The sequence below is a fragment of the Oryx dammah genome, unplaced genomic scaffold (assembly GCF_014754425.2).
Source record: "Oryx dammah isolate SB20612 unplaced genomic scaffold, SCBI_Odam_1.1 HiC_scaffold_20, whole genome shotgun sequence".
Taxonomy (NCBI): domain Eukaryota; kingdom Metazoa; phylum Chordata; class Mammalia; order Artiodactyla; family Bovidae; genus Oryx; species Oryx dammah.
Genome location: NW_024070204.1, coordinates 53,074,972 through 53,102,021, shown reverse-complemented (window position 1 = coordinate 53,102,021; position 27,050 = coordinate 53,074,972). Strand labels below are relative to the sequence as shown.

General features: G+C 40.3%; 1 protein-coding gene across 1 annotated transcript in view; it reads right to left on the bottom strand.

Annotated features, from left to right (window-relative positions):
* NDUFAF2 (NADH:ubiquinone oxidoreductase complex assembly factor 2) overlaps positions 1-27,050 on the bottom strand; it is a 175,268-nt gene that overhangs the window by 2,175 nt on the left and 146,043 nt on the right. The gene's annotated exons all lie outside the window — the stretch shown is intronic.

Sequence of the window (27,050 nt, the reverse complement as noted above, 5' to 3'; positions counted from 1 at the left end):
GCGATGCAGGTCTATCACTCAGATTTGCTATTCTATCTGTAAGGATCTATGAAGCAAGGCAAAGGCTAATACAGTTTTGACAAGAGAGCACACTGGTCATAGCAAACACCCTCTTCCAACAACACAAGAGAAGACCCTACTCATGGACATCACCAGATGGTCAACACCAAAATCAGACTGATTATATTCTTTGCAGCCAAACACGGAGAAGCTCTATACAGTCACAAAAATAAGACCAGAAGCTGACTGTGGCTCTGATCATGAACCCCTTATTGCCAAATTCAGACTTAAATTGAAGAAAGTAGGGAACACCACTAGACCATTCAGGTATGACCTAAATCAAATCCCTTATGATTATACAGTGGAAGTAAGAATAGATTTAAAGGACTAGATCTGATACAGTGCCTGATGAACTATGGACGGATGCTCATTACATTGTACAGGAGACAGGGATCAAGACCATCCCCCAAAAAAAGAAATGCAAAAAAGCAAAATGGCTCTCTGAGGAGGCCTTACAAATAGCTGTGAAAAGAAGAGAAGCGAAAAGCAAAGGAGAAAAGGAAAGATATAAGCATCTGAACGCAGAGTTCCAAAGAATAGCAAGAAGAGATAAAATCTTCCTCAATGATCAATGCAAAGAAATAGAGGAAAAGAACAGAATGGGAAAGACTAGAGATCTCTTCAAGAAAATTAGAGACACCAAGGGAACATTTCATGCAAAGATGGGCTTGATAAAGGACAGAAATGGTATGGACCTAAAAGAAGCAGAAGATATTAAGAAGAGGTGGCAAGAATACACAAAAGAACTGTACAAAAAAGATTTTCACAACCCAGATCATCACGATGGTGTGATCATTCACCTAGAGCCAGATATCCTGGAATGTGAAGTCAAGTGGGCCTTAGAAAGCATCGCTATGAACAAAGCTGGTGGAGCTGATGGAATTCCAGTGGAGCTATTTCAAATCCTGAAAGATGATGCTGTGAAAGTGCTGCACTCAATATGTCAGCAAATTTGGAAAACTCAGCAGTGGCCACAGGACTGGAAAAGGTCAGTTTTCATTCCAATCCCTAAGAAAGGCAATGCCAAAGAATGCTCAAAATACTGCACAACTGCACTCATCTCACACACTAGTAAAGTAATGCTCAAAATTCTCCAAGCCAGGTTTCAGCAGTATGTGAACCGTGAACTTCCAGATGTTCAAGCTGGTTTTAGAAGAGGCAGAGGAACCAGAGATCAAATTGCCAACATCCGCTGGATCACTGGAAAAGCAAGAGAGTTCCAGAAAAACATCTATTTCTGCTTTATTGACTATGCCAAAGCCTTTGACTGTATGGATTACAATAAAGTGTGGAAAATTCTGAAAGAAGTGGAAATACCAGACCACCTGACCTGCCTCTTGAGAAACCTGTATGCAGGTCAGGAAGCAACAGTTAGAACTGGACATGGAACAACTGGTTCCAAATAGGAAAAGGAGTACGTCAAGGCTGTATATTGTTACCCTGCTTATTTAACTTATATGCAGAGTACATCATGAGAAACACTGGACTGAAAGAAGCACAAGCTGGAATCAAGATTGCTGGGAGAAATATCAATAACCTCAGATATGCAGATGACACCACCCTTATGGCAGAAAGTGAAGAGGAACTAAAAAGCCTCTTGATGAATGTGAAAGAGGAGAGTGAAAAAGTTGGCTTAAAGCTCAACATTCAGAAAACTAAGCTCATGACATCTGGTCCCATCACTTCATGGCAAATAGATAAGGAAACAGTGGAAACAGTGGCAGACTTTATTTTGGGGGGCTCCAAAATGACTGCAGATGGTGATTGCAGCCATGAAATTAAAAGACACTTACTCCTTGGAAGAAAAGTTATGACCAACCTAGATAGCATATTCAAAAGCAGGGACATTACTATGCCAACAAAGGTCCATCTAGTCAAGGCTATGGTTTTTCCAGTGGTCATGTATGGATGTGAGAGTTGGACTGTGAAGAAAGCTGAGTGCCAAAGAATTGATGCTTTTGAACTGTGGTGTTGGAGAAGACTCTTGAGAGTTTCTTGGACTGCAAGGAGATCCAACCAGTCAATCCTAAAGGAAATCAGTCCTGAATATTCATGGGAAGGACTAATGGTAAAACTGAAACTCCAAACTTTGGCCACCTCGTGCAAAGAGTTGACTCATTGGAAAAGACTCTGATGGTGGGAGGGATTGGGGGCAGGAAGAGAAGGGGACAAGAGAGGATGAGATGGCTGGATGGCATCACCGACTTGATGGACATGAGTTTGAGTAAACTCCGGGAGTTGGTGATGGACAGGGAGACGTGGCGTGTGCGATTTATAGGGTCGCAAAAGTCGGACATGACTGAGCGACTGAACTGACTGAACTGATGCCCCCAAACTAGAGAAGGGAATGGCAACCCACTCCAGAATTCTTGCCTGGAGAATCTCATGGACAGGGGAGCCTGGTGGGCTACGGTCATGGGACTGCAAAGAGTCGGACATGACTGAGCACACAGCACATACCCCCAAACAACAATGAATCTATCACTGTATTTTACTGAAAATAAGACCATCAAATTTAAGATGCATCACTGATACATGCCACTAAGAAAGGCAATTAAATTTCACATTCTGATTTCAGAGATGTCAAAATTTGAAAAGATAAGCAACTTCAGAACAAATAGAAAAAAAAAAAAAAGGTAATTTTTGCTTATCTGTATTTTCTGATTTTTCTTTAAGAAGATCACAAAAACATCTGATATTTCTTGAAGAATATATATGTTATTTACAATGTGTGTGTTAGTCATTTAATCGTGTCCAATTCTTTGTGACCTCATGGACTGAAACCTGCTAGGCTCCTCTGTCCATGCAATTTTCCAGGCAAGAATACTGGAGTGGGTTGCCATTTCCTTCTCCAGGGGAATCTTCCTGACCCAGGGATAGACCCCAGGTCTCCTGCATTGCAGGCAGACTCTTTACTGTTTGAGCTACCAGGGAAGCCCTGAATATTTCTTGAAGAATATGTATGTTATTTATAATATGTTAACATAATTAATATCTGACAACACTGTCAAAAACAAGTTCTCCCAAGTTATTTTTTAATATCAAGATTTTAAAAAATTACACATCTGGGTATTTAAAAGCATGATGAAATCTTTCTGTTTCTAACATGGATTTCAAGCAAAAATAGTCCTTCAACAGGGTAAACACTGATATTTAAAACCATATTTAAAATAATGGTCTGTACTTCTAGGAAAAGATTTAGAGAGGTTATAACTATCACTAAACTAAAACTTCTAGGCACAAAGAAGGATGCATCTAATGAAACTTCTCCCCCAAAGCAAACATGTGAGGGAAGGAATATTTATAAATATTCCTGTTATTTCCATAACATAGATCAATTCTGTATGAGTTTAACAACCATAGTAACTATGAGTTTAGAGATAGCTGCTATGACTGAGAGTGAGAATAGTCAGGCTTTTCTTTCATATATATATCCTGTAGAATTCTCAGGCCAGGTGACCACTTGTCACAAAGGAAGTCCCTCAATATGATACTGGAAATAATGGAAGTAGATGGAACTCCTTTTTCAGTCTGAGGCCATCTCTACTTCATCTCCAGACTCTGCAAGACCCTCTATGAAGTGATATGTCAATATGAAAGCTCTTTCTCCTGGGCAGAATGAAAGGATCAGGACTGCGCTAAATTTGCACTAGTAGCCACCACAGGTAGCAAAACCTTCTGAGAAGCTGGTGTGCAGCTTACTTTGCTTTGGTGTAAGAGGGACAGTCATAACACCTTTATGGATTTCAGCTTGACTGCTGTAGTCTTACAGCTAGTGCAAGGCTATGCCTTCTGCATAAAAGGCAACCAAGGGCAGAGGGCTGTTCTTTTTTTCTGCCTTCACTTTTTTCTGCCTCTTTACTCACCATATTCTGCAAGGTAGTGTCTTATAGCACCTACTGAGGCAAATAAAAAGCCAATCTGTACATGTTAATTATTTTAACATGAAGATTAAAGATTTTAAAGTTGAACAACATGGAAACCATAGCTTTTCCCTAGAAAATAATTTTTGTCTTTGTTTTTTTTTTAAACTAATGGTTACCAGACCCCTGCCAACAGCTTCCAGAAGAATTAAACTGAATATAAATCATTTATGAGGGGAAATCTAGTTTTGTAAATATTTGGAGTCAATAAAATGAAAGTAGGTAGGTAGAAAAAATAGGAATTTGTAGACTTAAACAGAAGCAATTTTTAAACAAAGCTGATTTTACATCAGAAATTACTACAAAACAAAGTTTTTCCCCTCAAATTATTTCCTTGGAACAAAGTCACCTTAAGTCTCAAAATGTTTATCAACAAAAACATTGGTTATTTCAGCATCTTAGGAATAAACCCAGGGTAAGTAGGTCTTACATAAATGTTTATATGTTCAAAACAAATATTTATCCTTTAACATGGGCTTCCCTGGTGGCTCAGCAGTAAGGAATCCGCCTGCGATGCAGGAGACGTGGGCTTGATCCCTAGGTCGGGAAGATCCCCTGGAGAAGGAAATGGCAATCCACTCCCTTGCCTGGGAAATCCCATGGACAGAGGAGCCTGGTGGACCTTGGGTCCATTGTGTCCACTGGGTGGCAAGAGTCAGACGCAACTCAGTGACTAAACCACCACCACCTTTTTACATTCTCTAACATTAAAAAAAAAAAAAAAAGTTGTATGGTATTTTACCACTTGCATTACACCATGACTTACTTAATGACTACCTCTATTTTTGTTTCCAATATTTCACTTTTTCATTTAAAAAGCAGCACTCTGATGACTATTCACATAGACAGATCTTTTATCCAAACACACATAGTTTCAGTCCCAAATCTACCATTTACTATCTGTGACACAAAGAAAGTCACCTGATTTTTTCAGGTGCAGTTTCTTTATCTGAAAATGGGAATACAGTGACCATGTATGTATAAACATTTATATCTCAAATACCCATATGGATACTATTCACATTGTTTGATCTTCTGAGAATTTGCAGCTAAAAACATGGGCTCTGAAGCAAGACTAACTGCATACAAATCTCAGTTTTGCCATTTACTAGCTGTGTGACCCCGTTAATGTTGCTTAGCCTCGCTGTGTCTCACAGTGTCTTCTTCAGCAGGCTACTGCAAAGACTGGGGGATAACTGGCTATTACTGGGCAGTTAATAGTACAACGGAAGAGCGTATGAGTGAATTTTTAAATAGTGATTGTTTACTCTGTTCCATTCAAAATAAACACACCAAACTTACACCTGTCCTTCTTTCTCACCTCAGGGTAGAAATAAAGTATCAATACTATACCTCTAAGTACTTAAAAATTTAAGCCACTAATTTGTGACATACATTGATTAACTATTTGTTGTGAACATTTTGTAAATAGCAGAATTCCTACATTAATTGCTATCTTTATGAAGAATGAACAAAACTCATAATTTTGCCAGGATTAAAAAAAAAATCTCCAATTTAATGTGCTACAGTCTCCAACAAAGCCAGCAACCATTACCACTGGATTGAGAACTAAGGTGTTAGTAAGACACAGTCTACTGGCTTGAAAACACAAGATGGAATAACTGGTGCCAGACAAGTTCCTCTGCCATAAACAACTAGTGAGTGAGTGAGTGCAAGTTGCTCAGTTGTGTCTGACTCTGCAACCCCATTGACTGTATAGTAAATGGAATTGTCCAGGCCAGAATACTGGAGTTGGTAGCCTTTCTCTTCTCCAGGGGATCTTCCCAACCGAGGGACTGAACGCAGGACTCCCGTATTGCAGGTGGATTCTTTACCAGCTGAGCCACAAAGGAAGCCCATAAACAACTAGAAAACTGGAAAAAACACTAAACTCTCCAAATACTAAACAGCAGCTGGTGCCTTACTGTAATCCTTGAGGGAAGCGAAACAAATGAGATGACCCGTTTCACCTCAGCTTTCGGCCTGGAGGCATATTATGGGCTGCTGCACAGGAACAGGGAACCCGAGCAGAGGTTGGTGATCTCGGTGAGGTAAAGAGATAGACAGAGATACTTGGTTAGGGAGTCTGAGGAAGCTGGAATCTGTGGGGCAGAGCATCAGAACACACACAGAGAAGAGCTCTAGAAACCTGCATAGGAGTACCCTTAGTGTTCAGCTGAGTATTAGTCTGCATGTGGATGAGACTCTACAGGGTCAAGAAGGTCAATTTCTAGCTAAAGAATAACTACTGAGGAACTATAAACTGAACAGCTGTGGTAGCTTGCATGAGACTAGGAGACATTTAAGTTCTAATGGACCAGAGATTCCTCACCAAACCTGAAGGGCATTTAGTATAGAGACTTCAGAACGAAACCTCCATAAGAGTAAGGATAAATTAGCCCACAAATCCTGGAATGTGAAGTCAAGTGGGCCTTAGAAAGCATCACTATGAACAAAGCTAGTGGAGGTGATGGAATTCCAGTGGAGCTATTTCAAATCCTGAAAGATGATGCTGTGAAAGTGCTACACTCAATACGTCAGCAAATTTGGAAAACTCAGCAGTGGCCACAGGACTGGAAAAGGTCAGTTTTCATTCCAATCCCAAAGAAAGGCAATGCCAAAGAATGCTCAAACTACTGCACAATTGTACTCATCTCACATGCTAGTAAAGTAATGCTCAAAATTCTCCAAGCCAGGCTTCAGCAATACCTGAACCGTGAAGTTTCAGATGTTCAAGCTGGTTTTAGAAAAGGCAGAGGAACCAGAGATCAAATTGCCAACATCCATTGGATCATCAAAAAAGCAAGAGAGTTCCAGAAAAAACACTTACTTCTGCTTTATTGACTATGCCAAAGCCTTTGACTGCATGGATCACAATAAACTGTGGAAAAATCTGAAAGAGATGGGAATATCAGACCACCTGACCTGCCTCTTGAGAAATCTGTATGCAGGTCAGGAAGCAACAGTTAGAACTGGACATGGAACAACAGACTGATTCCAAATAGGAAAAGGAGTACGTCAAGGCTGTATATTGTCACCCTGCTTATTTAACTGATGTTCAGAGTACATCATGCAAAATACCGGGCTAGATGAAGCACAAGCTAGAATCAAGATTGCCGGGAGAAATATCAATAACCTCAGATATGCAGATGACTCCACCCTTATGGCAGAAAGTGAAGAGGAACTCAAAAGCCTCTTGATGAAAGTGAAAAAAGAGAGTGAAAAAGTTGGCTTAAAGCTCAACATTCAGAAAACTAAGATCATGACATCTGGTCCCATCACTTCACGGCAAATAGATGGGGAAACAGTGGAAACAGTGTCAGACTTTATTTTTGGGGGCTCCAAAATCACTGCAGATGGTGACTGCAGCCATGAAATTAAAAGACACTTACTCCTTGGAAGGTAAGTTATGACCAACCTAGATAGCATATAAAAGAGCAGAGACATTACTTTGCTAACAAAGGTCCGTCTAGTCAAGGCTATGGTTTTTCCAGTGGTCATGTATGGATGTGAGAGTTGGACTGTGAAGAAAGCTGAGTGCTAAAGAATTGATGCTTTTGAACTGTGGTGTTGGAGAAGACTCTTAAGAGTCCCTTGGACTGCAAGGAGATCCAACCAGTCAATCCTAAAGGAAATCAATCTTGGGTGTTCTTTGGAAGGAATGATGCTAAAGCTGAAACTCCAGTACTTTGGTGACCTCATGCGAAGAGCTGACTCACTGGAAAAGAATCTGATGCTGAGAGGGATTGGGGGCAGGAGGAGAAGGGGACGACAGAGGATGAGATGGCTGGATGGTATCACTGACCTGATGGACGTGAGTTTGAGTGAACTCCGGGAGTTGGTGATGGACAGGGAGGCCTGCTGTGCTGTGATTCATGGGGTCGCAAAGAGTCAGACACGACTGAGCGACTGAACTGAACTGAGAGATAACTCTCGGAGAAGGCAATGGCATCCCACTCCAGTACTCTTGCCTGGAAAATCCCATTGATGGAGGAGTCTGGTAGGCTGCAGTCCATGGGGTCTCTAAGAGTTGGACACAACTGAGCGACTTCACTTTCACTTTTCACTTTCATGCGTTGGAGAAGGAAATGGCAACCCACTCCAGTGTTCTTGCCTGGAGAATCCCAGGGATCGGGGAGCCTGCTGGGCTGCCGTCTATGGGGTCACATAGAGTCGGACACGACTGAAGCGACTTAGCAGAAGCAGCAGAGATAACTCTAAACTTGCACTGTCCAATACAGTAGAATTTCAGTTAATTAAAATAAAATGTAAAATTTAGTTCCTTAAATGTACTAGACACATTTCAAGTTTTTACTATTCAAATGTGACTGGTGGCTACCATCTTGGAAAGTACAGATATAAAACATTCCCATCACTGCAGAAACTCCTATTGAACAGAACTTCTCTAGATCTACCTGAACAAAACTCAAAAATAAAGCCTCTAAAAGCGTGGGCTGATTCACATGTAAATTAACATACTCCAAAACAAACCAACCAGAAAACAAAACCGCAACCTTTTTAAACGGAAGATAAAAAACAGTAAATAATGTCCTGTTTCAATGTTTATCATCCAGTCACAAAGAAGGAAAGTGTAATTAAAACTAGTTAACAGAAACATGATAGAAATGAGGAAATTAATAGATAAGGACTTTATCATAGCTACTATAAATATGTTCAAAGATGTAAAAGAAAACGCAACATAAAGAAAAAAAACTAGAAACATTTAAAAAGAAACAAATAGAACTTCTAGAAGTGAAAAATAATACATGAAATTAAAAAATGGATATGGTTAACAGCAGATGAAACACTGTAGAAAAACAATAAATCTGAAAATGCAAAGTATACAAACTGAAGCAAAAGAGAGAAAAAGGTTAAAAACTGAACCAGAGCCTCACTGAGCTCTGGGGCAATATTAAGCAGTCTCACATATATGTAACTGGAATCACAGAACGAGAAGAGAGGAGAAACAAAATAATGACTAAAAACATATCAAGTAAATAAACATATAAATCTACATATCCAAGACACTAAAAAACACTCCAAGTAGGAAAATTATAAAACCAAAGCTTATCAAATCAAACTGCAAAAAACTAATGATAAAGAGAAAATCTTTTAAAATCTACAAAAAGACATTTATGAGACAAAGATTAATAATATTGAGTTCTCATCAGAAACAATGCAAGGCATATAGAACAATGGAATGACTAACATACTGAAAGAAAACAAAAACTGTCCATTTAGAAACCTATATTCAGTGGAAATATCCTTTAAAAATAAGGCATGATGAGATTTTCAGACCAAAAAAAAAGAGGGGGTGTGTTTTTGTCACAAGCAAACCTCTATTATAAGAACATGAAAGGAATTACTTTAGGTTGAAAAATGCTACAATATGGAAATGTGAATCTACATAAAGGAATGAATAGTGCCAGAAAGAATGAAGGCCTTCATCGCAGGGGAAAATGCTAGACTTTGGGACACTCTGCTAGGTACTCAGTGCCCTGTGACTTTATGTCAATCCGCTCTCAGCTACTTGAGCCCAAGAGCAGCATCATCACATTGTGCATTGAAACTACTGCTATAGATTTTGAGGGTTATCATCATTGTATCCCCACCAGAAGGACTTTTCAAGCTTTGCAAAAACGTCAGTAATAGAGGAGAAGTATAGCTTGAAATGAAAGAGGATTGTTGTGAGCATATGCAGCACTCAATTAACAGCACTACCTGGGGACAGATGATGACTCATTCCCTCCCTACTCCCACCTGACAAACAGCCCTTGCCCACCAAACCTTCCATGTCTTGCAAACCTTCCACTGTCCTGGCTTCCAAAGGCCCTTCTCCACTGAAGCTGACTCTGGTGGGGTGGAGAAACAGAAAGTCATGCATGAGGTCAACTTGTTTCTGAGAAGGTCACATCAAAGGGTCCCCTGGAGTGAAGCACTGAAGAATACCATTTTCAACCAATCTCAGGGAAGAAGAGGAAAAACCAAAAAACCACATACTGACAACACAGAAAGCACAAGCTGTACCAAAATCTGGTGTTTCAGAACTTTCCCAAATATGTTGTTTATGAATGACCATTGTTCTGTGACAGTCTCATTTCAACAGGCACCAGGGGTGTTTAGCTGGAGCAAATTAGCTTAGGCTTGAGGTGTTCACAGTAGAGACTTGATATTGGATAAACAGACAAACTCATTTGTGAAAAGTATCATGTGAAATGTTTGAATTTACTTCTTTAGTCAAATTATAAATCACCATTGTTTGTGAAGGATTACATTGAAAAAGAGATTAAAAAAAAAAAAAAGCATTGTATGCCCTTAACAAGCTTAACCTTGTTTTGTAGCGTAGACAAGTGTAATGGTTACTCACTATGTTAGTCCTATTGTTTAGTCGCTAAGTTGTGTCCAACTCTTTGCAACCCTATGGACTGTAGTCCGCCAGCCTCCTCTGTCCACGGGATTTTCCGGGCAAGAATACTGAACTGGGTAGCCATTTCCTTTTCCAGGGGATCTTCCTGACCCAGGGATCGAACCTGCATCTCCTACACTGGCAGGTGGATTCTTGACTGCTGAGCACCAGAGAAGCCCTACTTATTGTGTACTATTTATTAATTCGGTGATAAGAACTCAAGGCCCTAAAATGTTGCAGCTCAAGTCCTTTTCAAGGCTGCTTCTTTGCTAAGTTCAGTTCAGTTCAGTCCAGTCACTCAGTCATGTCTGACTGCGACCCCATGGACTGCAGCACGCCAGGCTTCCCGGTCCATCACCAACTCCCAGAAGCTACTCAAACTCATGTCCATTGAATCAGTGATGCCATCCAACCATCTCATCCTCTGTCATCCCTTTTGCTAACAGCCCTACTTAAGATAAGCCCTTTTAGTAGCTGTACTATTGTTCTCCTGAATGTTGGAAATTAATAGGTGTGGTAATGACAAGAGAGCTATCTCCAGGAGATGGTGAAGGACAGGGAAGCCTGGCATGCTGCAGCCCATGGGGTCACAAGAGTCGGACACACACTGAGCGACCGAACAACAGCAATGACAAGAGTTTTTAAAGTTGTTTTTTCCTTTAATGAACAAAATATAGATAAAAATGAAGCTTGAAAATGCAATTTTCAGACATGTTGACTCAAAGACATTAGGAATTATTAATATATAATTCCATTCCAATCATATAGTCCTGTATGTGAAAATCTAGTACATGTGACTTTTCCAAGATGGTGAAGAAATAGGCTCAAATATACAGTTATAGCCATTGGAGATATTACATAACAGAACAGGCTGCTGCTGCTGCTGCTAAGTCACTTCAGTCGTGTCCGACTCTGTGCGACCCCATAGATGGCAGCCCACTAGGCTCCTCTGTCCCTGGGATTCTCCAGGCAAGAATACTGGAGTGGGTTGCCATTTCCTTCTCCAATGCATGAAAGTGAAAAGTGAAAGTGAAGTTGCTTAGTTGTGTCCGACTCTTAGCGACCCCATGGACTACAGCCCACCAGGCTCCTCCATCCATGGGATTTTCCAGGCAAGAGTACTGGAGTGGGGTGCCATTGCCTTCTCCGAACAGAAGAGGCTACTTGGACTATAAAACAGAGGTAAAACAACTGATGGAATAGAACTAAAGATCTCTAAGATGATATCTTGGGAGAGATAAAGGGAACTGGGGCAACGTAAACTTGAACCCTGGAACCATACTCCAGTTATCAGAGAGAAGGGAGAGCGCGATCTATAGTGCCCTCTTGTGGACACCTCAGCTTGCCTGGAACAAAGATTACTTAGTAAGTGTATGGCAAATAGCAGGGGGAGAAGTGGAAGCAGTGACAGATTTTCTTTTATTGGGCTCCAAATTCACTGCAGATGGTGACTGCAGCCACAAAATTAAAAGATGCTCGCTCCTTGGAAGGAAAGCTATGATAAACCTAGACAACGTATTAAAAAGCAGAGATATCACTTTGCCGACAAAAGTCAAAGCTATGTTTTTTTCCAGTAGATATGTACAGATGTGACACTCCATGGTTGTCTAGAGGTCAGGAGTCAGCTCTCTCATGGCTTGGGTTTGATTCCTGGTCAGGGAAGCCTTTCTGGGCTTCCCTGGTAACTCAGCTGGTAAAGAATCCACCTGCAATGCAGGAGATCCCAGTTTGATTCCCGCATTGGGAAGATTCCCTGGAGAAGGGATAGGCTACCCACTCCAGTATTCTTGGGCTTCCCTGATGCCTCAGATAGTAAAGAATCCACCCGCAATGAAGGAGATCTGGTTTTGATCCCTGGGTTGGGAAGATCCCCTAGAGGAGGGCATGGCAACCCACTCCAGTGTTCTTGCCTGGAGAATCCCGTGGACAGAGGAGCCTGGTGGGTTACAGTCCACAGGGTCGCAAAGAGTCACACACGACTGAAGTTATTGAGCACTAGCATGATGTATGGATGTCAGAGTTGGACCATAAATAAGGCTGAGTACCGAAGAATTAAGCTTTTGAATTGTGGTGCTGGAGAAGACTCTTGCCAGTCCCCCGGACAGCAAGGAGATCAAATCAGTCAATCTTAAAGGAAATCAATCCTGAATATTCACTGGAAGGACTGATGCTGAAGTTGAAGCTGAAGCTCCAATACTTTGGCCACTTGATGCAAAGAGCCAACTCACTGGAAAAGACCCTGATGCTGAGAAAGGCTGAAGGCAAAAGGAGAAGGGGGTGGCAAAGGATGAAATGGTTAGATAGCACACTGACTCAATGGATATGAATTTGAGCAAACTCTGGGAGACAATAGAAAACAAAGGAGCCTGGTGTGCCACAGTCCATGGGGTTCCCAAGAGTAGGGCATGACCTAGAGACTGAACAACAACTGGAGAAAGAAAAGGGCTGAGAACTGAGTGAGTTAAAATGGTGACCCAAAGATTTTTCCGTCTCAGGTATCCATGTCATTCCGTGTGTCTGGGGCCACCCTGGGACAAGAGGTATAGGAATGAACAATTCTGAGTCTAAATTATTTAACGGAATTGAGTATTTGGACACTGATCTAAGCACACATATAACAGCATTTAGGAATATTTACTATTACACATATACCTTTTGAACAAGAGGAAGATACATACAAATGACCCATTATTAATAACTGAAGATATGTAAAGTGTCACTAGTATTTTTTAAATTAGTCTGCCTATTTGTATGTGCCACATGTATGTATAAATAAAAATGAAAAACTGTTTTCATGATGTAATTCAGGAGCTCAATCCCCTAACCTTATTTCTCTCTTTAGAGTCTCAGCCTAGTCAATGGAAAATTCTTCTGTCATTTCAGTAACACACTCTATATACATATATATGATGGTGTGATATTCATTTAAAGATAAAATTCTGTAATAGACTTCAAAATTATTTTGTAATTTTTATACAAATAGAACTGGAAATGGAATATAGAGCTAATGGTCAGTCCTTTATTAGGAAATTCTAATGTTTATTTTTAAACTGCTAGGAATCCAGCTAGGAAAAAAGGCAGACAGAACACAGTTACATATAATATAACCCATTTTTTCTTTAAGATTCTGCCTTCACACTCCTCTGGAGTTTGGTATTTATAAATGGTCTCCATTTGGTTTCAAGTACTTGTGAATTTCAAGTATATCACATATAACTATGTTCAAACTTAAGTACAAAAGAAATCCCAAGATTAAAAAAATCTAAATACAGTTTAAAGTAAATTCGGCAGTGTTTCATTGTTAGAAAGTTTAGTATATTCAAAAGCAAGTAAAAGCTTAGGAGTCAGTCTTATGACTAACGATGAAATTGCCCATGTCACTGGATGATTTTTCAGCCTTCTATGGGAACAACAAAAACATGGCTGTTTCATAATGATCCAGTTATATTACATACAAAAAACATTAACCTAAATTCTTTAAAGTCTTAATTTAAAATTTTAAATTCACAATACATTTGTGGCAAAAGCTTAATATAAATGTATCTCAAATAATTACTGAATGTAGATACATACGTTTCAAAGAACACATAAGATAAAGATACTACAATGCTAATTTTAGCCTTAGAAACAGATTAATTTTCTAAAATATTTAAATTACTAAACACATTCTCCCCTATCCATACATTTTTTACCTCTTACTAGATCATGTGATATACACAATATATTTTACTTTGACATCTCCGTGTTCTTTCCATAATTTAAACTCTATATACCAATAAATAATTTTCAGCATAATGGATACCCACTCCAGTGTTCTTGCCTGGAGAATCCTGGGGATGGGGGAGCCTGGTGGGCTGCTGTCTATGGGGCTGCACAGAGTCGGACACGACTGAAGCGACTTAGCAGCAGCAGCAGCAGCATAATGGATACTAAAAATTTTAAGTACGAATATATTGCCTTCCCTTGCTCAGTCACATCAGTCTTGTCTGACTCTTTGTGACCCCATGGACTGTAGCCCCCAGCTCCTCTGTCCATAAGATTCTCCAGACAAGAATACTAGACTGGGTTGCCATGCTCTCCTCCAGAGGATCTTCCCGACCCAGAGATGGAACCCAGGTTCCCTGAGCCTCCTGCATTGTAGATGGATTCTTTGCCCACTGAGCCACCTGGGAAGCCCCATGTTGCCTTTGAGTCCATTAAAAAAAAACATTTTGAAGAATACAAAAAGATTTAATAACTAGATTTAAGTGAAGATTTGGCATGAAGTAAGACACAGGTCCTCAAACCTTAGAGACATTTGGCTTAGTGGTCTCATCCAGAAAGTAGCCTCCCAGTATATGCCACACACTCCACCCCCACAATCAACACAATTATAATGGGAATTTGGTTTATAACTGTTTCAAAATATTCTAAAATGAATATTATCTTTTGCAGTATCAATTTTGCAACATCGGTTCAGTTCAGTCGCTCAGTCATGTCCGACTCTGCAACCCCATGAAACGCAGCATGCCAGGCCTCCCTGTCCATCACCAACTCCTGGAGTTCACTCAAACTCACGTCCATCGAGTCGGTGATACCATCCAGCCATCTCATCCTCTGTTGTCCCCTTCTCCTCCTGCCCCTACCCCTCCCGGCATCAGAGTCTTCCAATGAGTCAACTCTTTGCATGAGGTGGCCAAAGTATTGGAGTTTCAGCTTTAGCACCAGTCCTTCCAATGAACACCCAGGACTGATCTCCTTTAGGATGGACTGGTTGGATCTCCTTGCAGTCCAAGGGACTCTCAAGAGTCTTCTCCAACACCACAGTTCAAAAGCATCAATTCTTCAGCACTCAGCTTTCTTCACAGTCCAACTCTCACATCCATACATCACCACTGGAAGAACCATAGCCTTGACTAGATGGACCTTTGTTGGCAAAGTAATGTCTCTGCTTTTGAATATGCTATCTAGGTTGGTCATAACTTTCCTTCCAAGGAGTAAGCGTCTTTTAATTTCATGGCTGCAATCACCATCTGCAGTGATTTTGCAACATACCAAGAAACAATTCAGACCTCACAAAAGCAGTAAGGATGCCTAAGCTTGAAAATATTGCCAAATTGTTTCAACTACATTTTCTAGTTCTACCAGTTGCACTGCCAGGATGAAATAATAATTAGATCACCCTTTTTAAAATACATGAAAGAGAGAATAGGAAAAAAATGGGGGAGGGGAGGTACATATGTCATCAAAGGTACTTTTTGTTCAGACCAGAGGCAACGCCTGTTAGATTAGTAATCAAAAATGAATTTAATCTTGCCTGGGTGGGAGTAGAAGCCAAAAGGGTAAATAAATGGCAGAGCTTAGGTGAGAACGATAGCACTGGGCTGCTTAGAAATCTATTAGAATGAAACAACCACGAAGCAAGCTCTGCTTTAACAGAAGCTGCTCCTGCTATGTGTTCCCGCCAGTCACTCGTGTGCTTCTGCCAAATCAAAGTCACATTTGATTTATTCACATCCAAGTCTACTGCAAATAGACTTTGATCAATTACAATAAGGAAAATGCAGACTGAGTCTCGTTGTTTTGACATGCTTTCTTGAACTTTCCTCCTGCATTTTCTCAAAACATTTCTAATTGCAAGAAGTTGATCTCAATGGTTCTTATTATTTGAGGGAACAAATTGTAAGGGTTGTTTATATTCCTTGCTGGCTAGGAATTTCTGGCATTGAGTTTTCCTTCTTTGAACTTGAGCCAGATTAATTATTAAATCTCAAAATGTCACTGAAATGAACTAATCACAGAGCTCAAGTCATTAATAGTTTTGCAGGTGGTACTTCCCTTAATAAAACAAATGAACTTCCATATATATGAAAAAAAGACCTTTGAGCATAAAGACACAATTATTTAATTGAAAAAGGAATTTAGCAGTTAAACATTAATAAAAAATTAATTAGAGCCATTTAATATTAGTCCTCTTTAACTGAACTGCCCTGGTGGGAGAAAAGAAAACCTTGCTCCTTGTTTGAGAAGTGGTAAAGACCACAATCCCTGGAAGAGAAAGCGATGTCAGGTCCCCACGGCTTTCAAGGCATGGGCTTTGAGAGTGGGAGAGAAATGACAGAGGGGCTGAGCCCTGGAGGCTCCATATGTGAATGACTGCTAACATTTATTGAGCTGTTATATGCCAGCTGCCATAGGGAGAAAAGAGGTCTTCTCCCCTAGGTAGGGAGAGGGAAGTAGTGGAGTTATGTGAGAAGAGGTGAGACACAAGTCAGAGAAGCTGCAGCTCCCACTGTACAGAATCTGCCCTAGAGATTTGAAAATGTCATGGTCGGGGGTTTCCCTCCCCAGGACCTAATGCAGAGATAATGTCCCCTGATACAAGGGATAATAGGACCTGGAGTCCTGCAAGATATACTCATCCATTCGTGCACTCTTCGTTCAGTACCTACATACTGGGGCACCTACACTTCAAGGCCCTGGGTATACAGAGGCTAAAACCTGGCTCTGACTCTTAGCAGCATCCCTGGGGGCAGAGAGGAGGGCAGGCCAAGGGGGCAGCTTGCTGCAACACAGACTTATGGAGGAGTCAAGGCAGGGAGGGCAGAGGTACGGGTTCTTTCCTACTCTCTCCCTCACTCTCATCCATTAGTTCCTTCACACATTAAGAGCCCACTATCTACCAAGGGTACAGAGTTAAAGGAAACAATTTTTACCCTGTTGTTAAGGAACTCACCATCTAGGAAAGAGAGACAGGTAAAAAATTAATTAATTTTGCAATATGAGAAGTTCTCTGATAATATCAAGCAAAGAATGTTACCAGATGGCAGAAGAAAAGCTGGTGTTTCTATTATTATCCACAAGGTGGGGAGTAGGGGGTTAGAAATGACTTCCTAGAGAGGATAATGGCTGAGTCTTAGCAACTGGAATTAGCCAGAAAACTGAGAAGAGGGGGCATCCTGGGAAAAGGTAAGTGCACGCTCAGAGGCATGAAGGAGTAAAGCAGCACAGTGAATTCAGGACACCATAAGCAGTTCACACAGCACGAAGAGGCCAGAACACTCTGAATTTATAATGTGACGGCAGGACATTCAGATTTTACCCTGAACTATTATGACTTTTGAAGCAAGACTGGATTTCTGGACAGAAAGTAGAGAAACCTCAGTTAATCTGAATTTCAGATAAACAAACAATAATTACTCTAAGTATGTCCTAAATGTTGCCTGGAGCATACTCATAATTATTGCCTGAAAGTTATATTTAACTAAGTGCCCTGTATTTCTTGGAGGGGGTCTTACCTGGTGGTGCAGTGGTAAAGAATCTGCCTGTCAAAGCAGGAAACACAAGATACATGGCTTCTATCCCTCAGTCAGGAAGATGCCCTGGAGAAGGAAATGGCAACCCACTCCAGTATTCTTGCTTGGGAAATCCCATAGACAGAGGAGCCCAGCAGGCCACAGTCCATGGGGCTGCCAAGAGTTGGACACGATTGAGCACAACAATACAACTACCTGTATTTTTATTTGTAAAATATGCCAACCATAGAACATTTTTAAAAAAGGTTCTGGAAACTGTAGAAACTGGACTGGAGGGAAGGTGAGGTTGGAAGAGAGAAATCAGTAGGGCACATCTGCAGAAATACAAGTGAGAAATCATCAGGACAGGAACCAAGGCAATGGGAGTGAGATGGACAGTAAAGGACAGACTGGTAAGATATTCAAAAGGAGAAAGGTCTTGGTCAGCAAGTACGTGGAGGTGAAGGAGACCAGGACAATCTCTACATTTCTGATGAAGGATGATGGATAATGCCACTAACCCGGTAGGAAGGAGAGAAAAAGAGGAGCTCCATCTTCAGTTCAGTTCAGTTCAGTTGCTCAGTCGTGTCCGACTCTTTGCGACCCCATGAATCGCAGCACGCCAGGCCTCCCTGTCCATCACCAACTCCCGGAGTTCACTCAGACTCACGTCCATCAAGTCAGTGATGCCATCCAGCCATCTCATCCTCGGTCGTCCCCTTCTCCTTCTGCCCCCAATCCCTCCCAGCATCAGAGTCCTTTTCAATGAGTCAACTCTTCACATGAGGTGGCCAAAGTACTGGAGTTTCAGCTTTAGCATCATTCCTTCCAAAGAAATCCCAGGGCTGATCTCCTTCAGAATGGACTGGTTAGATCTCCTTGCAGTTCAAGGGACTCTCAAGAGTCTTCTCCAACACCACAGTTCAAAAGCATCACTTCTTCGGCGCTCAGCCTTCTTCACAGTCCAACTCTCACATCCACACATGACCACAGGAAAAACCATAGCCTTGACTAGACGGACCTTAGTCGGCTCCATCTTAGACATACCGAATTTGAGATGCCTATAAAATATCCTCATATTTTGTATGGAACTGGTAACACCTTCTCAGCCAAACCTCCAAATCCTCTAGTGCTTTAGGACTCAATTCTAGCCCCACTTTGTCTATAGTTTCTCCCCAGGTAACTGTTTCCATATAGAACTGAAGAATCTCAAATTTGCACTTTCAGGTGTGACCACTCTCCAAGCTCCAAAATCATACAGTCAACTGTCTAACTGAAGTCTTCCCTTGGATATCTAAGGGATAGTTTAAATATATCCAAGACCAATGAGGCTCAAGAGGACCAGCTCAGGGTCACATCGTTAGCTTAGACTTGAGACGGAACCTCCCATCTCCACTGTTCTTTCCTCTACTCACCATTGCCTCGTGCAGTTCTCAGCAGGCCCTGCACAGCGCTCCGCACACAGCTGGGCTCAGGAGCGCTGCCTCACTGCATTGCTCCCCTGATACAGGGCAGCTTTGCCGTATTCCCCTTCTTCATGTGTTAAGATACAGACAAGCTCCAAGGTGACACCCCACTGCACGTACATAGTACATAGAGAGGGGCATGCTGCTAACAGGCAGCCTGGAGAAGTTAACACACCATACTCTGGGAGTAGTCTTTCTGACATGTGAAGGTGAAGGTGAAAGTGAAGTCGCTCAGTCGTGTCCGACTCTTTGTGACCCTGTGGACTGTAGCCCACCAGGCTCCTCCGTCCATGGGATTCTCCAGGCAAGAATACTGGAGTGGGTTGCCATTTCCTTCTCCAGGGGATCTTCCCAACCCAGGGATCGAACCCAGGTCTCCTGCATTGGAGGCAGACGCTTTAACCTCTGAGCCACCGGGGAATCAAAGGCAAACCTGGGCAGGACCTGGGGAGGAGGAAGAGGCTGCTGGGATGTCCCCATGGTGGGAAGCAGCACTTCAGCTAAGCAGATACCTCAGCCTCCCTTACACAACTGTGTGCATTTACTAAAACTATTCCTGTTTCCCCTTACCTCCCACATCCTCCTAGCACTAAATCCTCCAAAATGTATCTGGAATTGTGTAGTTCTCTCCATCTTCACTGCAAACAGCATTTCTTGCCTAGATTACAATAGCTTTCTAACAGCTCTCCTGGGTCCTCTATGATCTAATGTCCACATAGAAACCTCTGATACTTGATGTCACTTCCCATTAACAATTCTTTAACAGGTCCTTAGAACAAAACCCAAACTTGCTGATGATAGACATGGAGATACTCGGATCAGCTCCCCCTACAAGAAAGGACTTGCCTCCAAGGTAAGGAGGGTGTGAGTGTGGTGGGCAGACAGCCTCCACTGTGCAGGCATACCATGGCTTATCAACACATAGATATCTGTGTTGTTCCTAGTCTTTCACTATGCCATATTTTGCACATCATAATTTGATGTATTTTCACCAGCTAATTCTGGGTGGATTTCTAGAAGCTGGATTGCTAAAATAAAGGGTAAATGCACATAAACATTTTTCTATGTCAAAGAGAATGGGTTTCTGGCTGCCTTTGTACCTCTTTGCTCCCTGCACACTCAGTGCCTAGAATGCTTAGCATAGAATAGATATTCAATATAATCTTGGAATTAATGGATTTGGTATATGCATTTTACTAACTGCCGAATGAGCAGATTAATTCTATATTTTGCAGTTGTGTTATAAATCCAAATCTAAACTTCAATAGCTAGTTATCAAGGAGAAATCATATTCCATGATTAATAAAGCGAATTCTGATTCTAAGTGACTTAAAGCCCTTCTCTTCATATGCTAGAAATGCTTTAATAACTTGAAAAGTGAGAAAAGATAGGTACAAATTTATTTGTACTCTTGGGAGCTTACATTCATTAAAAAAAAATCAATGTAGTAAGCATGGCTCAATTTGCTCTTTTGAAAATTAATAAAATTATTTGTCTCTTTTTCTTTGTATATCTTTTATCTGTCAACCATTAACTTAAAAATATCACCGCTCAAATACAAAGTTCTAACTTAGGAAGACATTAGAGTAAGAAGGTTTAATAATAAACCAATTATTTTGGACTTAAAACACTCTTATCCTCTCAGAGAAACAGTTTTACAATAATGGTTATAGTCCCTGTCTGGTATATATTAAGCAATTTAACTAAAGTGTAGCGTATTTGCAATAAAAAATACCACATGATAAATGACAGTATCACATCCAGAGTGACTACGACTGACTGAGACGTGAAAGCAAGCTGCTGCCATCTGAGAGGGACTGGGTGGTGCTGTTCCCTCAAAAAGGCAAGGGTACTGTGGTGAGGCAGGTGGGTAAGTGACCCTTCACTTAAGGTGGAGCTCAGGACTCCACTCCCCACACCTCCAGAGAGCACCCATGTATCTCCCTTCCTATGGAGGGACTGGAGGAGGCAGAAAGAAGAGGACAGGCTTGGGAAAGGGTGGGGAGCAGCAGAGAGTGGGAGGACACCATGTGGCCACTGGAAATGCAGCAGTCAGATAAACCACCACCACTACACCAGCAACAGCAACACCATCCAATCCAGGCAGTGGAAGCAGCGCCGACAGACAGCAGTTGGGCCTGTCTGTAGCAATTATACTGGGAGCAGAGCAGAATTCCCAGAAGAGTAGTGACTGATGAAACCATCCGAAATGATACAAGGAAGGAGGGACGATAAAAGGGAGGAATCACAGTAACATCTTTTCTTCTCATAGAGAATGAAAATGCTAGGATACTAATTAGGATTGTAGAGTGAGTGCTAAAGGTCAGGCAATCAGGTGAGCAGGTAGGTGAAAACTCAGCTGGACATGAGTGGCAGCCCAGAAGCCAGGCTTCCTTTAGGTTTGGTGCCAGGAGAGAAAGAAAGGCTCAGGACTGTGCAAGTCTGATGGAGACAGGAAAGAGAAGAAACAGGCTGGGTGAGAACTCTCACGAGAACTGCGGGAAGGGTGGCAAAATGGTCACTGAGAAATAACACTGGGAAATAGCAGCAATGGCAAAAGGAAATCAAGGGCAGAGAAAGAAGGGGCTTTCTCAGACATTCACCAAGATGATCTCAGCTGAAACTTCTCTTTCACTTTCACTTATTAATATATACTCTTGATACAATTGAGCTCCTACTTTGAGCTGGGCACTGTTCTAGATTCAAGAGATATGGCAGGGAACATGAGGCAGTTCCTGCTCTCATGGGGCTTAAATTCTAGTAAAAGGAGAGAAATGATAAACCAATGAAAAACATAGTGAATATAAGTTAAGTGGCGACTGCCTGCTATTGCCATATCCTTCTCATTTAATCAGCCTGCCCTTTGGGTTTACTAAGAAACAGGAAATTCGAAATAGTAAACTAGCAAAGGAGTAAACAACATTTTTAAGCTCCTTTTGAATGTTCTTTTTCCCACTCAAAATCACTTTTTTTCCCTACAAAACTAACACATTTTGAACAAATACTGAAATTTAAACAAAAATCCATGAAGTCAAAAGGTAAATCTTTTATAATTTCATATTCACTGTTCAAAAGTCTGGAGTATATAGACTTTCCTCTATAATATATACACATTTTACAATACATATATTGTATAAATATTATATTATATATTTATTATAGAAATAATATATAATATAATAAACTATAATTATATATTACTATGTATTATATAATTACATTATATATTATATATTATACTTTATAATTATACTATATATTATATATTATAATTTATAATATATAATTATATATAATAAATAAATAAATAAATATATATATATATATCTCGATCCCTGGGTTGGGAACATCCTGGAGAAGGAAATGGCAACACATGCCAGTATTCTTGCCTGGAAAATCCCATGGACAGAGGAATCTGGCAGGCTACAGTCCTTAGGGTCACAAAAGAGTCAGACGTGACTTAGCTACTAAACTCATTATTTAATTGTTTTCTTTGAAAAAATATTAAGTTGCATGAGTTCTTCATATATTTTAAAATTAACCCTTTATGACACAAATCATTTGCAAGTACCTTCTCCCACTCAGTGGGTTGCTTTTTCCTTTAGTTGATGGTTCCCTTCACTGTGTATATTATCCTTCTTAATGGCTGCATGTGTATCTGTGCTCATTCAGTCGTGTCCGACTCTTTGTGATCCCATGGACTGTAGCCCACCAGGCTCCCCTGTCCATGTGATTTTCCAAGTAAGAACACCGGAGTGGGTGCCATTTCCTCCTCCAGGGGATCTTCCCAACCCAGGGATGAAACACATGTCTCTTGTATCTCCTGCTTTGGCAGGCAGATTCTTTACCACTGAACCTCCTGGGAGGCCCTAATAACTGCACAGCAGCTAGTATTCCATTGCACAGAAGTAACATCATTTATTTACTCAATCCCTTATAGATTGATGTTTAGGATGCTTTATATTTTACAATACTACAAACATTCTTGTATAAAATATTACACACTTGCCAATCATTTCTTAGGATACCTCCTCACAACCAAAACCACGACATTAAAAGGTTCCCACAGGACTTCGCAGTGGATGAGAATCCACGTGCCAGTGCTCAATCCCCTGTCCGGAAAGATCCCGCATGCCTTGGAGCAGCTAAGCGTGCACACCACGATTACTGAACCTGCACTCTGGGGGCCCTGGGCAGCAACTATGGAGCCTGTGTGCTGCAACCACTAACGCCCCCAAGCCATAGGGTCTGTATGGTCCTAGGGCTTTAATAAAAGAAGCTACCACAATGAGAAGCCCCGCACCACAAAGAAGAGTGGTCCCCGCTGGTGGCAACGAGAGAAAAGCCCACACAGCAATGAAGACCCAGCACAGCCAAGAAAACAGATTTCCATATAGAGATGTCCCTTGATGTCCCAGGGAGATTGGCTCTAGAACCCTTGCAGACACCAAAACTTCTGATGCTCATCGCTTACAATTGGCCTCCACATGCGAGTGTTTGGCATCTGTGAATTCAGCCAACAGCAAATGTAATCCATGGTTGGCTGAATCCATGGATGTGGAACCCACGGATACGGAGGGCCAACTTTATTTGGAAAACTGATTTCTAAAGAGTCAGCATTAACTTACACCTACCTGTACCTATTGCGAATGAGAATACATGTTTTCCCACAACGTGATCAATACAAAAAGTCCTTGCTGTTTTGTATTTAAAAACCACCCCCACCTCATCTTTGTTTTGCCTCCAACCTTGTCTAGGATATTTTAGTGAAAAAGTAAAAATTTCTTATGCTGTCAAATTTGTCAACTCTTCATTATAGTATCTGGCTTAGTTGTCATGCCACTCACTCTTTTCTTGCTTGTTCCTTTTTATTCTTCAAGTCTCAGCCTAAACAGAACTGTCACAGAGTAGCTTCCCTAAACGCTCATTTAAAGAAAGCTGTCCCTATTATTCTGTCTTACTTTGCTTTTCTCCTCAGAGCTCTTTTTACAGTTTGCAATGACCAGTTTTGGTAGCTGCTCCATATCTGTTTTCCCCACTAGAGTGTAAGTTCCATAACACTGGAATAACACGGCAACTGAGTCAGACAGTGATCTCTGAGGAAATTCTTCTCATGCGGAACCTTGCAATATTGTTTCTGTGACAGTCAAGAGTGCATCCACATTCTATATCTGAAGAATTTTTGATGGTTCCAAAATCTATCACTAGCGTTCACTTTCAAAAATGAACACATACTGCATTACTAATTTAGGATAAAAGAAAGTGTTGCGATGCTAGAGCACTCCAAAACTTAGGAACTGGTAACCTGACTTCAGATATTTAGGCACAAGCTTCAGCAACAGAGAGACTCAGTTCTTTGAGCAGAATTGGTTAATAAGGATATAGACTGAAGGTTAGGATAGGATGTTTTGCCACTTGCTAGATAAAAGAGTTCACTTCAAGATATGAGGGCTGGACCCTTTTCATTCTGGCAAGAAAAAACTCTGTGATACTCAGGTTAGATGGATTTTTATAAATATTCTGAAGAATGTTTCTTTCCTTTTAGACTAAAATATCTTTTAATTGTGGCAGGAATTAGTAAAGTTCCTATCTAGGAATTTTTAAAGAATATCTGTGGATTAGAATTCAAAAGTCTAATACAAATATAAGTTGAACAAAAGCTGAGTTCTATTTTCATAGTATAGGTTAATAGTGTTTACAGTCTATGCTATCATTTACTTTTGTTTATTAAATTGAGAGGCAACTGTGACATTTTGTTGGGTGACAATGTAATATATTAATCTTCACTGAATATATCATTGGACTTACTAGATGCAAATATTTTTCCAATATGCAAATGAATATTGTCAACAAGTATTACTCTAGTGTGATAATATGCTTTGGCTTTTTATAATTATTGCATTCAAATTACTATGCAATGTAAATTTCTTGGCAAAAATACACATCTAGTGATAAAAATTTGGGAACCATTCAATAGAAAATCTTGTTAGTGATGGTATTTCAACAAACACGTATGAAATGAAACATTTTTATGATAAACTGTCATGTAATTTGGTGACCACAGATAACACAATTAGTGTGAGTTTGTGGGGGAGATGATTACTGAACCCCTACGCTTATTAGTCCTCACTAAATTATACCTTTTCCCTATCAGAAGAAGAGAGACTGTCACAACAAATAATTATCGAAAAGCCAGAAATAGTTTGAAAGAGGACAGGGAAAAAAAACTTTACTTTCCTCTTGAACATTTCACCAACTGTGCAATTCAGAAAACACTGCAACCTTATTACTACATGTCAAGAATTTCATACATTAAAGATAAAAAGCAATTTTAACCCAATAAAAGTATTTAAGTACAAATAAAAGGGAAACATTTTTAATAAAAAGTAAATTAAATTAAAAGCAAGTACCTAAACTTGTGGCATATAAGTAAATAGCATTTCAACATCGTCCATCAGAAATGGACCTTTCTTTTAATACTACTGTATTTTGGCTTTTAGTATAATCAAGTTTCTAAGCTAATGATAATGACTGGATACACAAGTTTGTGGGAAATGCACTGATTTGAAATAATATTTTCTAATGTGTTGGTTATTTATTATCATTGTAGTACACTTGCCTGGCAAATCCCATGGACGGAGGAGCCTGCTAGGCTGCAGTCCATGGGGTCGCTAGGAGTCAGACACAACTGAGTGACTTCACTTTCACTTTTCACTTTCATGCATTGGAGAAGGAAATGGCAACCCACTCCAGTGTTCTTGCCTGGAAAATCCCAGGGATGGGTGAGCCTGCTGGGCTGCCGTCTCTGGGGTCGCACAGAGTTGGACACGACTGAAGCGACTTAGCAGCAGCAGCAGCAGCAGCCAGGCTTTAAGGTTATTTAAAATCAAAAATAGAAAAATTGGCCCATCACAAACAAAACCATTCATTCCTAAATTTGAATATATAAACTCATAATTAATATAAAACTAGCAACAAGCTTTGTAAACATTCAGTTGGTTTTCTGTTGTTAGTTATTTAGTTGTTTGCATTTAAGTTAAAATTTTCTCAGCTTTATTAAGGTATAACTAACAAATAAAACTGTTAACATATTTAAAGTATGCAACATGACTTGATATACATAAATATTGTGAGAGGACTCCCTTAACTGTGTTAATGAACACATCCACCACCTCAAATATTTAACATTTTCCTTTTTGTGAGAACATTTAAGTTTTACTTTGTTAGCAGTTTAATTGTATAATACAGTGCTATCAACTATAGTCACCATGTTATACATTAGATCCTTAGAGCTTATTCATCTTATAATTGCAAGTTGGTTTTTTTTTTTTTTTTTTACCAGTTTCTTCCGATTTTCCATACCTTCCAGCCCCTGGCAAACACTTTCTATTCTTTGTTTCTATAAGTTTGGCTTAAAACAAACAAACAAACAAACAAACAAAGACTTCACCTGTAAGTTATATTTGTCTTTCTGTGTCTAGCTCATTTCACTTAGCATAATATCCTGCAGTTTCATATGTTTTGCTGTAAATGACAGTGTTTCCTTCTTTCTCGTGGCTGAAACATATTCCATTGTGCATACAGATCACATTGTCTTGATCCACTCACCCACAGATGGACATTTAGGTTGTTTCCTGAGTGGCTCTCATGAATAACACTGCAAAGATGAGGCAACTATGAATATCCTCTGAGATAAGGTTTTCATTTCCTTTGAGTATATACCCAAAAGTGGGATTTCTGGGTCATATGGTAATTCATACCACAGAGTAGCCACCATATGTCTTTTGACTGGAGAATTTAGTCTGTTTACATTTTAAGTAATTATTGATAATTACGAACTTACTGTTGCTATTTTGTTCATTGTTTTCAGGTTGTCTAGTAATTGTTTTCTTGCTATCCTCCTTTGTAACTTGATGATTTT